Genomic DNA, 21,129 nt, shown 5'->3' with positions numbered 1-21,129 from the left:
ATGAGTTTTTTTTTTTACTTACTTTTAATGGAGGTACTGAGGATTGAACCCAAGACCTCCTGCATGCGAAGCACACACTCTACCTCTGAGCTATTACCCTTCCCCTCTCCAAATTTCAAACTTGTACGTGGAATACGATAACTTCCATAAGATGACTGTGTTTCTGATGCACTAAAATTAACCCAAGTTTAGATCAATGAAGCAAAAATGCCAAATCCTACTGTATTAATGAGGGATTCTATTAGTTCTTACATTTAAAAAAAAAAATTGGGGAAAGTAAGGTTCTAAATTCAGCCAGCATCTCAGATTAAACATGTAAATGGATTTAATTGTCAAGTGATTTTGGATGCTTTTGTAAAAGACATGAGATATTGTCATGGTGATAATTACTACATTTTGTAGAACAGTGAAAACTGGGAAAATGAGAATTTTGGCTACTTTGCCAAAGTACTCCGAAACGGGATGAAAAAGCCATAGGTGGTTTCACTCCTTTAACAACTTGAGGATTTCCTTTTAAAGGATTCTCACTTTCAGAATTAGAACTAAATGCCTAATCTCTGAGTATAAATAGGACTCAGCTTGATATCACAAGTCAATTTTGATGTTATACAAAGACCTAGTGGTATATAAAACAGATGATGTTGGAACTAAAGTTAGTAGTAATGTGTTAATACAATATGCAGATCAAATACTAATGAGAATAGATCGCACACACACACACACACACACACACGCACATTGCCCTAGTTTCCAAGGATTTGACCATAAATGAGGTGATCTCCTGGTTTTTCAGAGACACGTTGCTTGTCTAGAATGTAATGGTCAGAACATCTACAGAGCATTCTCTTCACTAAACCCTCCCAGACTTCCTGTCTCTGGTCCACAGTTGAATCTTCTGGAAAACAACAGAAAGCAAGGGACCTCATAGAAACAATCAAGGCCAGATGGCTTGACTTCTCTGAAGATAAATTCCAAGTAGTGATAGACCCTCTTGGGGAGGAAGAGAAGCACAAAATTAACTCCTGGAAGAAACAGTAGACTGATAGACCTTGAACGACACAGAAACCAACAAGTATGAGTGAGGACCCAAGGAAAAGTAACCTCCATGCGATTTTATGCAGCGTGATTATCAGGCACTGGCATCTGGGGCTCGGAATGATTGCTGAATATCTTAAGGATATTCAACAGGGGGATGAACTGGAATTTGTAACTTTGTTTCCTGAGCCAGTTCTGTTCCCTGAAATCCTTACTGTCTTGACCTTTAGGAGCCCTGTCCAAAGCTGCTTTCCCTTCCTCTTACCTATTTAGAGTTTTCTGTAAATGTTTTTCTTCTTGATGCAGTACTTAAGCCTGGAGAAAAGAAGTCTTTAATAGCTTAAGACATCACTTTGTGGTTTCTAGGGATAGTAGAACAACATTGGGAGAAGATACAATTTTATATCCAGAACCCCACTTTGAAGACAGCCATCAGGATTGACACTGGAAGTTCTCTCTGAATTGCCAGAGGTGGCTGGGAAAGATGACTCCCTCCCTTTCAGCAGGAGAGCCTAAAACATCCCGCATTGCCTAGGGTTTTCTTTCCCCTCAGTGGGAGAAGCCACATCCAAACTCATTGTCCCATTGGTTCAGCAGCCGTCAAGTTCTCCGTTGGACAGAGGGCTTCTATATGCAGTCTTCTACACTTCCAGAACCAAAGATCAGACTGCCTAGCTGCTGAGCTGGAATTGCTTCTGTGCCCCCTGCACTCCTGCTCCACACAAGTCTTCTCTCAGAACCCATGTAAGGGGGAGAAAAGTGGGAGGTAGAGCCCCGCGGCCTTCTGCTGAAGCCCATCCCCATAGTACACGTTCATCTCTTTCCAGGCCTAAGCATGCCTTTCTAAGAGATGAGAAGAGTAAACCAACTACATCAGGTTGACTTTTCTGTCTCCGAGCCCAGCCGATACCAAGAAATGTCCTGGATTTTACCCTCAGAATGATTCTGACCAGTCCAGATTCTGGGGCCGTCTCCGCATTGGTCCCTTTAATAGGGACTCATGGCACGAGATTAAAGGAGGCACAATGCAAATGCTGCATCACACAGAACTACTCAGAATCAGGAGGCTCATCTCACCCAATAATTACTCTTCTGAAATGGATCTCACACAATTAGGTAGAAACAGATGTAAGAGAAATAGAGATTCACTGTAGTTTTCACAAACTGGAAACTGGAAATAGAAGATCACCTAAGTTAGAAATACTAAATTTATTTAGTGCATTCATTTAGCTCCAGCCATACAGCAAACACATCTGGTCACTGAAGGCAGTAAAAGCCCGGATAATTATGATGGAATCCTATGTAGTTATTACCTTTCTTGTCTTAAAGAATATCTGCTATTGTAAACTATATATCTACATAGATATTTTTATAGTTATATATATTTATAGCTATATATGTATATATAGCAAGATATACATACTTACACATTTACTACAAATTATTTTTAAAATATTTAACAAAATCATAACAACAATAAGGGAGTAAACACAAGAAAGTATTAAGAAGTACTAGCATTGCTGGAATTATGTATAACTCATAATTCTGTCTGCTTGTTTTCCAGATTCCTGATAATAACCATCTACTGCTTTCTAATCTAAAACAAACTTTAAAAACTTTTTAAGAAAATAAATGTTTTAAAGATTTACTTACCTATTTAATCTGCCTCTGTGGGTGGCTCTTTTGAGTCTGACATTGACAGGATAGCCTAATGGCTGAGCATAGATTTTTCTTTTTTTTAATATCTTGCAGCCTGAGTTCGCATCCCATTTCTGCTGAATATTAGCTATGTGACTTTGTGAAAGTTAAATTAGCTTCGCAGTGCTTTCTTTCCTCATTTGTAAAACAAACAAAAAAAACTAAGTATTAGACATGTAACCTTGAAAAAAGTTAATTGATCATAGTTTTCTCATTTGAAAATAAGGGAAATAGGGGGAGGATTTAGCTCAATTAGTAGAGTGGTTGTTGAGCGTGCACAAGGTCCTGGGTTCAATTCCCAGTACCTCCATTAAAATAAACTTAATTATCCCTGCCCCCCAAAAAAGAACAAAGTGAAAAATAGAAAAGAAGGGAAATAAAAGTCTCTAAATCATAGGGTTCTAAAGGAGATTAAATTAGTTAATATACCTAAAGCAATTCCTGCCTGGCACATAATAAAATAACAAATTCCTTTTATCTCTCATTTTTATTGACAAATTTTAAGGTACAAATTATACTTTATGTAATTTTCAGGTACAGATAACTTATTATCACACAGTAATATTCAAGAAGTTCTAAAACCCCAGAGAATTTTGTGCTAAAAATTTGGTATCAAAACTTTGTCTTTTGGGTTTAATTGCCAGAAGTGAGTTTTAATAGCATGTTCTCACCTCCAGTGCTGTGCCACAGTGTGACACCTGAGAGGAGTTACTGTGATTTGTGAGCATGCTTTAATTCTGTCTGTGCATGATAATATCTGAAATACGAGAGAAATGCTTCCTTAGTCCTTACAGCAAAGGAAAACTATTACAAAACTTAGTGATAAATGAAAGCTACCCACTGGCATATGAAAATGAGTCTTGAACATATAGGACCTCAATGAATATTCTAGAATGAATGGAAGCAAAGTTTTCTCACTTGTTCATCACATCAACATTGCAGATTATTTTCAGATTCATTTAATAGAAAGAAAACTTTGACACAGAAATATATATTTGTTTGCCCCTAAATCAGACCAACTGTATGTCAGAGCCTGAATTTGAACTTTGGTTTCTCTGGGTCTAAACCACATGATTTCCATGGTTAAGATTCCACCCTTTCTCCTTACTGAAGCATGTTATATCCTTGCAGCACTCATTGTTGGTGGCTCAGAACGTATTTCTCCCTCTTGAGAGGGCACCGTGATTTCCCTTGGGATTCCAGCTGTACCTCTACAGACAACCTGGGTGACCCACCTACTGTCACTGTGGAGAGTGACTGTTACGGCCTGTGCGCACCTGGAGATAATTCAGGGAGAAAAGAGCATTTATTCCATATTTCAGTCTCAGAGCTTTACACAATTTGGTTGTTTTGATCATTATGACTGAAATGATCCAAAGCAGAGTCCTTTTCAACTCTCAGTGAACTGTGGGGAGAATGCACTTTTAAGACAGCAGGCAGGCTCACTGCTTGGCCACATTTCAAATTACAACTGTGAGTGAAAAATACTGTAAACCGTATCAGTAAACAGAGAATGCTCAAGCCATCAAGTCGTCAGCCGCTGCCATCAACCCCCAGTGAAGACCAGCCTGCAGCCCAGCCTCTGCAGCCACTTACAGTGGTGCACTCTGAGGGGACTCAGAATAATAAAGGACAAGATATTGGCCCTAGATGGCTAGATGCTTGTCAAAGGAATCAATTCAATGAGTCCAAATGTTTGCTTCCTCCCATACATAGAAAAGCGCTCAATTCTTTAACTTGAGATGCCTGGTTTTCTTTAGTTAACAAGTAATCTTTTAATGTTCCAACTACCTAGTCTTTGTTGTAAAGCTCATATATATCATAGTTCCTCCCCTACCTCTTCAGAGTAGTCCCTCAGCCATCTGAGAGGCTGTCATCCTGGGCTCCAAGGGTTTTGAGTCCTCAGAACTGTCCGCCAAATAAAACATAACTCTCAACTTCTAGGCTGTGCATTTATTTCAGTCAACAAAACCAAGGTCCTTAATTCATAATGTAATGCCAGTTTCTTATTCCTTTCTTTAAAATGACTTATGAAACTTTATTATTATCCTTGTTGTGAAAGTCTGAAATCACAAAGGGCTTTTAAAAGGATTTCAAAAAAGTCACACATTGATAACGGCATTTGTCAGAATATTCATGCTAAAAAGTCTCTCGAAAATAATCCATCTTTTTAAAAAAGGGTTTAAAAAGTGGTTTTGGCATTTGTTTGCCTGTCTTCATTTAAAGCATCTGCTTCAATCACCTGATTTTCCTTGTTGCTTCTCATCGGCTCCCATTTCTTAATTTTCCCACCTCCCTGCTTTATGTAGCATGAATATATTCTCTTTTTCAGTCTTAACTGCGTTTGCTCTTACTCTCTTCTGTGATTACCAGGCTTCACAAACAGAACTGACATATGAGTGAAAATGACTTAATAAGGATTTCCTATTCAGAAAAATATGTCTTCAGTGGTGTTTGATGATTTCTCCTGAGAAAAAGGCATTCAAAGTCTTACCCTAGTTGTCTCTGAGCAAAATATTTCAAATTGGCCAAGCAGCTTCATAAACGAGAGCTAGAAACTTGACAGGAACAAAAAGATTTCCTGCAGCAGTAAACACAAAGAAGCTTGTATATTGATAACACTCTGAGGGCAATTCCTGCATTTCTGGCGAAGGCCATTTAAAGTGCAAGTTAACAATGAGAAATCTAGCCCTTTGAAGACAGCATGCATGAATAACATGTTGGTTTGCATTCATCAGTTGGCTTTTAGATTTTTCTAGTTTTAAAAAACAGAAAAGGCTTAACTTGTGCCATTTGAAATTTCTATGCATTATAATCATCTTAAAAATAGACTTGGTTGGCTTTCCAAGGGAATGAAGTTTTATTTCTTACAAATTCTAATTGATGTATCAGAGAAGACAAAATGCCCTAAAAATACTTCTCCAAATGTTTTACCCACCACTATTCTCATGAGAAGAAAAGGTATATATAACCCTCCTGGGATCTGGCCAGTTAGCAAGAAATTCTTTTAAATCCATCTTAAAGATTCAAGTGAATTTGCATTCTGTTCTATCCACATTTAATTTTAAAATTATGTTTTAAATAATTCAGCTTCATTTTCCTTCCCATCTTTGAGGGGAAAAATAAAAAGCTGCTTAAAAAAGTATCATTGTTTATCATTCGGTGGCATATACCCTCCTGGGCTGCCAACATGCATCCCAGTTTAAGCAGCACAGGCCAAAGAAGGTGTCCTTTCAAGCAGTGAAACAGAAGGCCATATTGTTGCTTTGGACAAGATACAGTATATCTCCTTCGCATGTTAGATTACTGAGTGTGACTTAAAGAGACTCATTTCTTCAGTTAGTCAATGATTATTTATCGTGTGCTTGTGGGTGCATTCTGTGGATGAGGCCGGTAAACAAGACAATTACTGAAAGCGCCCTCTTGGTGCTTGTGTTTTATGGAAAATGGAGACGATGAATGATGTTGACAAGTAAACAAGCAACTCACCTGATCCACCAACCAGCTAGTTACAGATTGCAGTAAGACTCTGGAGGAAATACATAAGATGAGATACAATTCCAGGCAGAAGCCAATTTGGCTAATCTACCCTGAGAAAGCCCTTTTGGAAGACAGGAAGGAGACAGCTGTGCAAACCAGTGAATCCGCATCCCAGTTTCTATGGGTGAAAAAGGTGGATTTAAAGCCAGAGACGCTTTTTAAGGTATTGATTATCAGGGCTCTTACGTTTCTTGGTTTAGAGATGACCCAGAAGGTGCTCTCGGCTGTGACTGCTCTGTTCCTGGCTTCTGGGTGTGAAGCTGGGCTTTCAGGAACTTTCATTCCATAGATACGACTCACTTTCTAGAGGAAGGCAACTTGAGAGAGCATTTCTGTCAAATCTTTAGGATAATTTAGTACATCCTAGATATTAATCCCTCCTAGCACAGGCTTTATTGGAGGATTCATATTTCAGAATCTTCTTATACTTGATTTTTGGTACATACAGATTATGAGGTATGTTTTCCCAAGGAAAAATGAAAAGAAACAATGTTGTTTTACCATCCAAATGAAAGAATTCTTTTAACTGCCGAAAGCAGAGAGTTTATATACACACACACACACACACACACACACACACACACACACACTCACTCACTCACTCACTCACTCACTCACTCACTCACTCAACTTCAGGAAATTTTCTTCAAATGAAATTTCACATGGAAAACAAATGCTACCAAAATGGACTAAAGTTCTGATTGAATTCAGATTTGGAGGTCAGTTATCTCCCAAATGGGCCTTTTCCTGCTGTGTTTCTGTTCCTCAGCTCCTTTCTTCAGTAGTAGAGCCTGAATAATTTTACATGTAATTATAATTGTGGTGACTTGTAATTGTCCACACTGGGGCTCCTGGGAGCATGATGTGAAAATAATTTCCTAGAACTATACAAAAGGTCCATAACAACCTTTCATTTCTTAGCCCTGTGATTTTGAAAGGAAGTGTGGATCTTTAAATGTTCTGAACTTCAAGCACATTGATGCCTTGGGAACTGAGACTCCATGAACAACTCTTAATTCTGCTAATCATGGTAGCATTGTGTTACAGCAGGATGTTCCACAGAATTTACCTTCTCCATCTTATATTGGAAAATTCTCTTTTCATTCTGTCAAGCTCTAATTCTAGTTGTTTTTTTTTTTTAATTTTTACTCTTAGAATACCTGGTAAAGTCACCTTTTCAAGTCATCATTTCTAATCATTCTCCTTTGAAGGCAAAATTATTCCAGTCTTCAAAATTACCACTGGCTTTTGACCAAATATCCACAAATGAGTTTCATCATATTAATCTTAGCAATGAAGTATATAAAACACACAATTTTAAATATGTCACCAAATTTACAAGTCCATCAAGGGAAAAAAGCTCCTCTTAGAAATGTTTTTTTAATAGTTTAAATTCCACGAATAAATGTTTCGAAGAAGAAAAACTCCGTCATTTGTTCCACTATTGTATCGTGTATAAAACCTTACTAGGTAGTCTGGTTTCCCAGCTCCTAGTAGAGTGTTCAAGATATTGTTGTAGACACTTGCTATTCTAAGTCCACATGTTGCTTTTTTTATCAAGCGTCTCCAGGTCCTTCTAAAGCAAATCCACAAATCTGAGCAGCTGACCTAAACTGAGCACTGGTTTATGGTTATTGGAATTAGTCTCACAGAGGAAAAAGCATAAACATAAACTCTCAAGTTTACTCTGATCTCTTCTTGTGACTTTCTGTATTTGAAAGGTTGGTTACCAGCTTAATTTCCACATTGGGACAGGTTTAAGAGATGTAGAAAGCTAAAATTGCTTTTAATGTATTTATTTTAGGAAAGTTACACATTATACATGCTAGAAGTTTCTTCATAATAATCTAGTGCAATAAAATTGTAATCTGTTATTTAAGACTAATCACTGAATTTTAAGGATGAGTATTAGGTTTCTCCCTTAACTATGAACTGCCTTCATTTTTTTCAATAAAATATTTTTTTTTTCTCCTGTGTGGCCTAGGAAAGCTATGTATAATAATCCCTATAAGTAAATGTTAAAAAGTGGGAGTCAGAAAAAAATTTAATGTATTTTTTAAATTGCTTTTCTGTTTCTGCAAGATTTTCTTTCTGATTATTCCATGCAATATGCTATTTTTGTTACACACCTTTTTGTTAAGAACACTTACATGGTTTAGAATATGAAAGTATGTTAAAATATTTTTCCTCCACATAATTTGACCCAGTATTTTCAGAAAACTATTAAAATGTTATATAAATTTCCATTGCTAGACTGAATGGAAAGGAACAAAATCATTCAGTGGAGTAGGAAAATTTAATGCACTTTTTATTATTACTCTTGTTTGTTGTATCATGCTTTATCTACCCACTGATATCTGGGTCAAGATGTTCATAGCAACCTGAGACTCCTAGAATAAGTAAGCCACTTGTTCAGTACAGCTAGAGAATCTTCAAATGTATGATGGTCTACTTTTGGCATAAAGATCCCAGCTCCATCCATCAGTATAAAGTAATTGTCAAATTTTAACAAAAACCTGATTTTTAAAAAGTCAAACAATATATATGACATTTGAACACAAGAATTTAGTAAGTAAATTTTTTTTTATCAAAAAGAGAAATCTGGACCAGAAGAAAGAATGGAATAATTAAACATTTTGTTCTAAGTATTTCCCCAAGTTTTCCTTGTTTATTATATCAGTTGGTATTTAGAACAAGAGAGCTACATACAGCTTATAATTTGGAAGTTTGGCCTGGATAGATTAACTAAGCTTTAAGGCAAACCTTTTCTTCAGATATTTCAGACCCACCACTGGCATAAATAGTCATCTTCAATTTTGACTTTCAGAAGCATACATCTTGATATTTCCAATGTAATTTCAAGTAGGCTTGTTTATTTTAACTAAAACAACATCTGCCCTTTTTTTTCTTTTGCATTAGAAAAGACAGAAGAAAATTAAAAGAGGAAAGAAGGAAAGATGGAAGGAAAAAGGGAGAGAGGGCAGAGGAAAGGAAGTAATTTGGAAATACTAAGGAAAGATCAGGGCCTCTGGGGAGGTGCTCTCTAGAACTTTTGCATAAAATCTAGTGATTTACGGTAAATATACTAGAAATAGATTCCCACCAAATCTGTTTTCCCAGGACCAGATTTAGTTTCTCTATTAATGTATAATTCTGGTATATTGATTTTTTTTTTCTTTTGGAAACTTTATACTGGTTGCCTAAAAAATTATAAATCTGAATTATCTTCTAACAGATTTTCTTGGTTTATGTAAAACTATTCTTGGGAGTGAAGATCTGGAGTAGTGAAAGTGAAGGAAGGAAAAAAGCCTTCTAACACAAGAAGAAAATTTAAGAACTATTCATAGAAATTATTTAAATATTCAAGTTCTGTGTCTTTCTATAATTTATCATGCAACCCAAACAAAAAGGAAGCTGAGGATATGAGTACATTCTATCACTGTAAAACTTCCTGGTGACTTTCCTAGAGGCATTATTTGGAAGGAGGTGAAAGTTGACTTCGTAAATGAAAAGAAATAAAAATGTGAATAAAGATTTCGTTTGAAAACAATTCTGTACTAAACTCTAGGGCTAAAGCGTTGTTATCCATCCAAGCATGTGAAAGATGAATGGTAACTCTTTCCCCACACTCTATTATTCTAAATATTGCAATTTGAAATTTTAGCCTTTAAATATTTCTTTGGGAAGGGGAAAGAATAATCTTGAACTGACCTATGTTAGATAAACTGAGGCACGTTAAAACATTTTAGGAGTTTTTTTGAACAGACATCGATTCCAACCAGGCGGTGCCAAACTGGTTAGGAGTGCTCTGTGTACAGAAGCTTCGGGAAAGGCTTTTACAGAGCAGACACAGAAGCAAAGCAAAGGCATTACTTAGTTGGCTATAGCTTAAGCAGTTGCCTTATTTGGGAAAGCCTAGTTGGTTGTTTGCGATGGGTTGTTCTCAGATGTTATCTTCTTGGATACAAGTGCATTTACAGTCAGCTTGGCTTAGGTTTCAAGATTGTTTATGCAGGTTACCAAGGCAGTAGAGCCATCACAGTTAACGGCCGCCTTGTTTAATTACGTTAACAATTCCTCCTTTTGCCCCTTTTGGTGAGATCCTCTCATACATGAAAGATCGACCAGAAGGTTGGTGCTAGTGTCATTCTCAGTCATTGTCAGGGTTAAATTATTCTCATCTCATTATGAAACTCATAGGTCAAGTTCATGGAAAGTTTTTGTTGTTGTTCCTCTCCTTGTCTGTCATGTTTCTGTTCCTCCAAGCACAGTGAAAACATCTGATGTACTACTGGTGGCCGTGAGCACGTAATTAAGATGCTTGAGAGAACACAGCAAGAATAATGATTGACTATATAGGCTTTTTAAAAGTCTGGTTTGCTGGAAGTTTGCATAAGGAATTTTGGAATAGATTTTTAAAAGCCTTTTGAGGTTAAAATTAGCCAGCAAAGAACTCATCATCAGACTGCCTTAAATACCTATAGATTTGAATGAATTGCTCTCTTCCCGATGTTCTGCAAATATCCTGAGTTTTCTGGACATGCCAGGAAGTAACCTTCCTTACTCACCTGTCAAGGCTGCCAGATGGCTTTTCTAAGGATCTAATTTTGGCCCCACAAATTCCATCTTAGTTCCTGTCTAGTAATATCTGATTCTATACATATCATTCTCAAATATGCAATTCCAGTCAAAGCCTCGGTAATAAAACCAATGTTTCCAATTGTGTCCTGTTACAAGGAAAATAGATCCTTACTGAAATTATGCAAGTAACTATCCATGTTGCCATGAAAGTACAAATACTAAGAATTTTCTGAATTCTGGGGGGTTCAGGTAGGGAGAAGAAATAAATGTTTCAGTTTCATTTATAGAAGGGTAATACACCAAATTACTGTAAGTTATAGCTATCTTAAAAAATTTTTCCTTAAATCTGGAAAGCAAAGCTTTAAAGAACTAGCAATGTTTCAAACAAAAAAGTCATAAAAATTATAATTATCCCCGTTAGTTCATTCAGTCCCAGGTAATTAATTCTTACTCTGTTTAATCTTGGGTTAGCAGTTTTATGAATTCAGTTTTTTCTATTAGAGTTCTAGAAATTCTTACTAAGTGTTATAATGTTAAAATTATCAGAAACCTGTATTTGTCAGAGTGCTTTCCTTGAATCTCTTTGAAGATGAAGCAGTTTTGCAAAAGCATCAGAGTAAAACTGTAAATGACAAAAAAAAAAAAGCTTAAAAATAGTCCAAGAAAACTTTGTCCTTGTAACAGATGAAAGAATTAAATTTTCATGTGAACTTGAAAAACTTTTGGGTCAGTTCCTATATTTCTGAAAGAATATATAATTTATATAAGTGCTTATTTTTCTTTAAGCCAATTAAATAGAACTTATTAATTTTGGCAATGCTATCTGGAAGTAAAAAGAAATCACACATCTATAACATACATATGTAGACATACAGATGTATACAGACAGATGAAAACAGCAATCTTAGAGCTTTTGTTTAAAAATTTTAACATGAGGCAAGTACTATACTACCAAACTTGCTGGTTTATAAGAACATTTGGATCCAAATTGTGTTTCTGGTAGTGGTAATAAGTTATGATTCCCCACAAATATGGCTAAAGCTTTTTCACTAATATTTGTGGAGAAGACCTTTAAGATGTTTTCCTTTGCTTTTTGTAAGGAATCTTAAGAGGCAATTTTTGATCCATTTAGAAATCTCTTAGAAGCTTTTGCAGACCAATTAAAAAACATATCCCATTATTTGGGGCCCCCATTTCTCTAGGAAGTCTCATAAGTGGATAAGCTCATCTAGGTTTAAGTTCCTCAGAGTGGTCAGTGTAATTCAAGATTCTCTTTGGTAAGGTCAGCCCACTTGTTCAGACAAACAAATGTTCTGAGCCTGTCATTTTTATACGTGTATTTAGCTAGTGTCCCAGATGGTTGAGTCTCAGACTCTTTGGACCTGGAAGAATCCATTTTCTCCTTTCTTTTCCTTAAAACAAAATTTTACCAAGCTAAGACCTCACGCTGGACCCAGGCCAATTTACGTCAGACCCAATCTAACTCTGGAACCAATCCAGAAACAGAAATGGTCAAATAAAAGTCAGAAAGCTCATGACACAAGAGCTGTGGAGCTAGACTCTGAGATAAACTCCTCTGCAGTGCTCAGGCACAGTGTAGTGGGCTCATTGCTCTTAGGGTGCTAGGAAGGCTCCTTTGGATGTGCTTTTAACACCAGAACTGTTAAAAGATAAACTGAGACACATTAAAGATTTTCAAGAATTTATTTAAATAAGCATGATTTGAATCAGGCAGTGCCAAATTGAAAGGGGTTAGGAGCACTCTTAATACTTACCCAAAGTGGTTTAATGGTCCTATTCCTAAAGGTGTTCACAGCCTAATCCTCAGGACCTGTGAATATGTTGCCTTCAAGGCAAAAGAGACTTTAGAGATACCTAGGTTGAAGACCTTGACATGAAGAGATTATCCTTTATAATTCAGGTGAGCCTAATTTAATTACATAAATCTTTAAAAGTAGAGAGCCTTTCTGGCTGCAAACAATCAGAGAGATGGTGGCATGAAAGAGATTCAGCCTACCCTTGCTATCTGTGAAGATGGAGGCAGGGGGCCATGAGCCAGGGAATGTGGAGGACCTCAAGAAGCCAGAAAAGTAAAAGAATTATGCTCTCCTCGCATCACTGGAAAGGAAGACAGCCCTGTTGATATCTTGATTTTAGCCCAATGAGACCTATGTTAGACTTCCAACCTACAGAACTATAAGATAATTAGTTTGTATTGTTTAATCAGAATTTGTTATGACAGCAGTAGAAAATTAATACTCTCATAGTCTTCACAAATGCAACATATAAATGCATATTCTCACATAATGTAATCTAATCTATTGTCCAGAAAATGATAGAATGTAATTATCTAACATAGACAATGAGATTGTTTGACTTTAGATAAATATTTTGAAAATGTTTTAAAATGATCAAGAGCAAATTCTTAAAAGAATAGAATTTAATCTTTTTTATTTTCTTTATCTTTGGAAAAATAATTTCTAAGCAAAAATAATAAATTAAAAAAAAAAATAGAAACCCCAGTCCATGGTCTTAATCATCTTTTTCTTCAGCTCAACTATCTTTACATAGTGAAAGGACAAACATTCTACAGAATATTCTAATTATTCTTATGATCTTTGTATTAGAGGGAGCCACAAAGTTTTCAAGACGTTCAAACATTATTAAAATAGTTGATTGTTTTGTAAGAGAGATAATGACCAAGGCCTGACAGTTTATCTAGTTTAGATTTGAGTCAAAGATGACTTAGATAAGGATGATTGCATCCCTGAACTGAAAGTGTCTGGCCTTTAGAGGAAGGAGACACCTTAGGAGGAATAGTATAAATAATTGCATTTCGCAAAGCATAGCCAGCTATTCATGCAGACATTTGCATGCATCACTTACTTGCCCTGTATATATAACTGTATTTGGTTTGCCTGCTTCCAGTATTACATAAACTTGGTTTATGTCATTGTATTGTTTTCTTTCTTTCTTGACCCCTTCATCCAATGGCAAACTAATCCTTTATGGAACAGAGTATTTTATTTCTGTCCTGTCCCCCCACACAATAAACACACAATATATTGCTGACTAATTTCTCAAGGTAACAAAAGTAGAAACCACTCGGGGACAAAAATTTTCCTTGAAACCTCAAATACAGTACTACTTCAGCTACACTGCATTCATATAGGACCTCTGTTCCTGGGAGATAAAGCCAGCCTATGTTGACTGTGAATCATCTTCACGTCTGTCTGATGTGGCGACAATAAAGCAATAAAAACATGCTTGCCTTACTTAGTAACCCAAGTAAAGCATCCTTGTGCAAAATAAATAAGATCTTTCAAACAGGGCTAGGCAGTGTCTCTCCAACTTGAATGTGTGTTAACAGTCACGTGAAATATGCAGAAGATGTAGACTCCTGTGTCTCCAGATTCAAAAGATGAGTTTCTACTCCAGGTGGTCAGGGGAGCACACCTTGATGCCAAAACCAAAAACAAAATGAAACAAAACCAACCCAAAAAATACAGCTGAGTGAGGAAGACAATTTTTCTATGACTTTATCAGATAAATCTTATCCAAGGTAACAAGCATAATCTCTGAGGTTCCAGCCACCCCCCCTCCACCTGCCCACTGTGGGGTTTTTTTGGTATTTAATTGCTTTCACGTTAAGCCACGTGCCAGCTGTGTCGCCATGATGCCTCTCTCTGTGTAGACTGCATGGAGCCCATCCATGAAAAGTTTTAAACCATGAGCATGGCTGGAAGAGGAAACAAACTAATTGGGAAGATGGAGCTAAATCACTATGCCCCTGCAGAAGCTGACCTGGGAAGGACAGCCAACTGCTCTAGGACAAGGGTTCCATTATCTCAAGGAGGAAGGGAAGAAACCCCTGGTATTTCTCCACAAACACGCATGTGGATTTCTGAAAATGGCAGGACAGGTCAGAGTGTACAGAGAGAGAGAACCGTATGTGACACCAACACCCCCCCCCCCCAAAAACCAAACCAAAAACACTACCCCTTTTTCCTGAAGCATGTTTGAATCCAGTGTGAGGATGAGTTTACAGACATCAGTGGTCATTTTATCCCGATTCCACTACTTTCTAGCAATGAAGCATAGAGGCCATTAGCAAGTTGTTCTAAGCCTAATTTTCCTTATTGTAAAAATGAAGGTAATAATAAACACGAAACAGTGTATCTGGATATCTAAACACTGAAAGCATCCCTAAGATGGAATTGTCTTAAAAAATTTTTTTATGAAAACAGTGTTACACAAAATAACTTAATAGTAACAGAAGCAGTAATACAGTCTTTTCCTTTTCAGTATGCTTCACAAGGTTTATTAATGCAAGAATACTTTTAATATGTGGCCATCCATATAATGTTTTAAATTAGAGCAAGTTTCTCCTTCAGTTATGCTGATTTCATTTGAGTTTATAGTTACTGCTCATTATGTACAGCATCTGCTTTACTGAATAAATCAATAAGTCAATTAAGACCCCAGAGCATGAGCTAGCAAAATAGCACAAATTCCAAAGCTTGGGGACGTGTCTATGAATTCTTCTGGCTAATTCTAATGAAATGTACTAGGAAGAGCACTAAATTGGGAATCAAGAGACTTAGGTTCTTTAGCTTAACACCTGTTATGGATTTCTTTGGCAAGTCATTTTCAACTAAAATACGAACAGTTATATACAAATTGTTTACATTAAATTTTATGCAACAATAGCCCTCCCCCCCCCAGAAATTGAACTCATCTCAGCTTCTAAATCAGCAAATGCAGGACCCCTCTTTTATTTAAGCTAGGATCCGGGGAGGTGCTACCTGCTTGTCTACCTCTTACTGCACCTTCTGTTCCTCTGCAAAATGTCACCACGCAACTAAAGAAGCATCTGAGGTAAATCACCGGGATCCTAGGCATTAAAATACTTTCTGAAAACCAGTGTTAATGCCGGAATCACTGTCCACATTGAATTTTGATGATTCTCTGACCATGAAGCTAAAATACTGGTCTTGATAGTCTATCTGGATGAGTTTATTTATACACTTCATTTTAGATTTAAAAATTCATACATTTCTTTATTCTATACACACACATAAATGTACACCCTTTTATCCTTATTGACAGAACTGCATTGGGACAGGGGAGGCATCTGGGCTGTGTTCAGCTCGATTCTGCATTTCCTTCACAGCCTTTTAGATACAGCTAGCAACAAGATGGAAAGAGAACGCATGGCTGACCCTGGGAAAGCTCTTTCTCTAGAGTCCTAACTCAACTCAAAGTCTTGCCCCGGCTGACGTGAGGTAGAAGCAATAGCCAGAGATCTAGTGTTCATCTTGAACACGTTCAGTGACCTCACAGGTGGAAGTCACACACTACGGAAGGTAGAGCTCTGTGAGCTTTGGTGTAGTAAGATAAAAAGAGGTAATCAGCAGGCAAAGTGATGGGTATGAGGGGATGGAGCTCTTCTCAGAGGAGGGGCTGGGGTGAGTAGGTCTGCATGTGAATATAGCCTAGGAAGTGGAAAGAACTGTAATGAAGGGTTTAGGAGACAAATCAGGTATAACCTGATCTGAGTAAGGATCAAAGAGATGAAGTAGCTCCCTAGACAAAAATCTTCGTGAAGACTGAGGTTCTCTCTCTAGCATTCATTAATATATCCCCAGTAATTAGCACAAAACCACCTCAAAAATGCTGCAGGAAGTCAACGAGGTTGGATGTTTCCTGTGTCTGACTGAGTGGGAAACCATTTGCTAGGGGAACAGGGTTTTTTTTAGCTGAAACACATCTATGTGGGAGTTCAGTGCAAAATGGTCTTGCAAAGGAGGGAAAAGAAAAGGACAGCCTTTGGAGAGGAGGCAAACCAATTCAGAACAAAGATGAGGCCGTTTCAAGCACTGAGCTGCTGGGAAAGTACAGATTTTCTCCCAGGAATAGCCTGCCTCTCTCTCCATCTGCAATGTGTTCAGTCTCCAGCAGGCTCCCGGTCCACTGCAGACACTCACCAACTGTTTGAAGCTCTGCTATAAAAGACCACATTAAAGAAAAAAAAAATGTGGAGATGGAAGAAGATTCAGGGAACTCCAAGCTCAGTTTCTCTTTCTAATTTTAATCAGCTCTAGGTGCCCTTGTTTTGTCATAGTTTCATCTTTTATTTAAACAATATTACTTGTACTATTATTATTACTAAAACAATGAAATTCATAGAAAGGAAAAATGGAGTAGTGCCAAAAGCCAGTCTGCCTGAATTACTCCTTTGATTGTGATAATTAATATCCAGGTGCCCTTGAGCGTATCATTTAACCTCTCTTGGCCTTAGTTTCTTCAGCTGTCAACTGAAGATATGAATACACCTAACTCACAGGACTGCATGAAGACTACATGAGTTAATTTATGAACAGAATTTATAACAGTGCCCTGGAATGTATTAAATGCATTGAAAGAGTTAGTAATTATTGCACAAAATATAAAAGACTGTAATAATATAAATACAATAATAGAGATAAGCAGAAAATAAAAATTATCCGTGGCCCCATTCCAATCAGAAATGACCACTGTAAAATTTCGATACGTTGCCTTACTCGTATTTTTCTACCCTACGTGTTTTTTTGTAAATCATTTTTTCCAATACTGATATTACTAACCCTAATAAAATAACCATAACACAAACACCATATTTTGACACTATGTTTGGGGTTCAAATTCTTTATCTTATTTGTTATAAAATTCCAAATAAGTTAGTAAATTATTCACTCCATTTTACAGATAAACACATGAAGTGCTAGTGTGTTTGCCAGGCAGAAGTTTAAGATGGTTCCCAATGACTCACACCCTCTTTGTAACCCCTTCTCCTTGAGTGTGGGCAAAACCCTGATGCGATTTCACTACCGCTGTTAGGTTACTTTACACAGCGAAGGTAAAGGAATTTTGCAGATACAACCAGCATTCTGAATCCATTGTTTTTTTAGTTAATCAAAAGGTAGGTTATCCTGGGTGGGCATAAACTAAATAGTTAAGACACTCTCTTGTTGGTCTTAGAGAAACAAAATGCCATGTTGTGGAGGGGTCACCTGGCGGGGAATGAAGGCAGCGTCTAATTGTAGGGGCTTCAGTCCTACGACCACAAGAAACTGAATTCTGCCAACTACCAGTGAGCTTGAAAGAAGACCTCAAGCCTCAGATAAGATCACAATCTCTTGAGACACTGAAAAAAGACTCAGCTAAGCTGTGTGGTGAACACCTGATCCAGAGAAATTGCAAGATAATAAGTGTTTGGTGTTTTAAGCCACTACGTTTATGGTACACAGAATACAAATAGTCTGAAAAATAATACAAGAAGATCAAAGTATAATTAAGTAGCTCAATATAAGTAAGAAACAGAACCAACTCTTGAATACAGTTCTGACTGACGTCAAGGCAAGTGTGCTTAATAACTATACTATAGGCTTTCATTTAGATGCGTATAGTGTATATTTCTTAAATTACATAAATATTATTTACTGAGTTTTATTCTTTGGCTTAGTTATATATATATACACAGTGAGGCAGTAGCCTATGTTGGATATTTAGCTTGTTTGCTATTTAGAAACAGGGCTACAAAAAACAAAAAAACTTCAAACTAAATATTTTCTCACATTTCCTTAGCAAATTCTGTAGAATCCAATTCTCGCAAGTAGACTAAATGAAAAAATATATGCACTTTTAAAACATTTACCCAATTCCTAATACTGATATAACTGACAACCCCTCTGGGGTCCACGTGAGTACTGAGTTCATTTCCTTTCTAGAATATACAGGTACTAAAATGTATGTTACAGCAAAACTAAAATCTGTAACTGTAAGAAAATAATTTTGAAGATTCAGGAAAATATAATTAACTCTGCACCAAAAAAAAAAAAATAGTACTTTAAAACCTTTTTATGACAGGTAGTGAAAGCTGTAAACATATTACTTAATCTCCCAAAGGGCATGTACCAATCCTAGAGCAAAGTGTGGCAGCCAATTAATGACCTTTCGTAATTGTTGGAATGTTACCACAGGCGGAAATAAAATCTGTAGACAATCTTAAAACTGCATTAAAACAAAAATTCTAACCTCCATGCCCATAAGAAATTTGAGTCGTTGTTACCAAGTTTTTCTAACTTACTCTTCCTGGTTTTTGCCCGTTTCTTACTGGTGGAATGCAATTAATAAGAGGCAAGGTCAGGAGGAGAATAGCCAGACAGAATTAAAGAGAAACATAAATAACCTCCAAATTGAAACCAGATGAGCACACCTTGTACAAAAATGGAATCTATTCTGTCTTGGTAAGAAATAGTTTATAAGAGAAATAGAAACTACTTAAATTTACTATGTTAAAAACAAAAGAGGAAGTGGGAGGTCGCTAAAATGTTGATGATATATCATATCTCACAGAATCTGACAGCAGAAAATATACCTAAAATTTATGAGGAACAAAAAATATTAATTACATTCTTTAGCTCAGGTCTTCTGCAGTTTATCCTCTCTCCTTATATTGACTCTGTCTTCCTGAAAACTAGCTTTTCTTCCTCTGGTGTGCTGCGATCACCCACGACCTCCATGTGAGCTCCATGATCACAGATTTGCTTGACATAGGCCAAATAGTTTCTCCTCTTTTTTTTTTTTTTTTTTTTTTTTAACTGATTTTTCCCTCCCCTACAACCAGTCTCAGTCCTAAAATGGCGCTGACCTGATCGGCAATGTCCTGGGCCAAGTCTCACGAGATCATGGTCTCAACCTCCATTCTTTCAAATCTGATCAGGGGATTGAAGGTTGCATTTCTGTCTCCACTGGGTTGAGAGAGTAGGCACTAACAAGGAGCAGAGACAAGTTAACCAGAATTCACGTTTACTCTTAGAATGTATTTCTTTAAGAAACACTTACAAACTGCATATTAGGGTTTTTAAAGATTGTTTTGTAGTGGGTTTTTTTTTTCCCTTCCTGGTGGCAATGAAAGAAAAAAGGATGATTTTTTTTCAACTTTTTGTTTTAAAATAATTGTAGATTCATGGGAAATTGCAAAGAAATGTACAAGGAAGACCAGTGCACCTTTCTCTCAGCCTCCCCCAGTGTTAGCATCTTGCACAACTGTACTACAATATAAAAAACCGGAAGTTGACATTGGTAAGATCCAGAGTTTGTTGAAGATCCATCATGTATGCATGGGATTATTTGTGTTTGTTTATGTGTATGTTTGTTTATGTTTGAATAGCTCCATAAAATTTTAACTTGTGAGTAGCCTGTATAACTGCCACCATGACCAAGATATTCAGCTGTACCATCCAGAATCCTCTCTTGTTATTCCTTTCAGCCACACTCATTCTTATCTGCTATGCCTAATTCCTAGTGACTAACATCATCTCTATCATTATAATTATGTTATTTAATGAGTGTTGTGAAAATGGAATCATGCAGTATGTATCATTTTGAAATAGGCTTTTTAAAATTCAGTGTGATTTCTTAGGACTAAGTTGTTACATCAATAGTTTTCTCATAAATATGGCTGAGTAGTGTTCCATGGCGTAGATGTACCACAGTTTGTTTAACCATTCACCTGTCGAAGTATGTCTGAGTGTTTTCCACTTTGGGGCTGTTATAAATAAAGCTACTATATCCATTCATGTGTAAGTTCCTGCATGAAAATATATCATTTCTCTGGAACAAATCCCCAAGAGTACAATTTCAGTGTTGTACTGTAGGATTATTTTTAGTTTTAAAATTAACTTCCAAACTATTTTCCAAGTGAGTATATCATTTTACAATCTGACCAGCACTCATTTTACAATATGAGTGACCCAAATATTTCTGCATCCTTGCCAACATTTGGTGTTACCACAGCTTTTCATTTTTATCCATTCTGATAAATGTGTGTAGTGGTATCTAACCATAGTTTTAATTTATGTTTTCCTAATGAATAATGATGTTAAACATCTTTTCCTGTGTTTATTTGCTATCTGTCTATCCTCTTTGATGAAATGTCTGTTAATGTTTTTTGCCTCTAACTGGATTGTTGTTGTTTTACTGGTGAGTTTTGAGAGTTCTTTACATATACTAAATACAAGGCCTGTGTTGAATATTTGCTTTGCAATATATTTCTCCAAGTCTGTAGTTTGTCTTTAATATAGGGTATTTACTTCAAAGATAAAAATTTTTTACTTTTGATGAGTTCAAATTTATTAATTTTTACTTTATGGAGTATGGATTATGCTTTGATGTTGAGTCTAATAACTCTTCGTTTAGGTGAAGACTGGAGATTTTCTCCATGGTCCTTGA

The sequence above is a fragment of the Camelus dromedarius genome, chromosome 12 (assembly GCF_036321535.1).
Source record: "Camelus dromedarius isolate mCamDro1 chromosome 12, mCamDro1.pat, whole genome shotgun sequence".
In the NCBI taxonomy this organism is placed as follows: domain Eukaryota; kingdom Metazoa; phylum Chordata; class Mammalia; order Artiodactyla; family Camelidae; genus Camelus; species Camelus dromedarius.
This window is presented reverse-complemented; position numbering follows the sequence as displayed.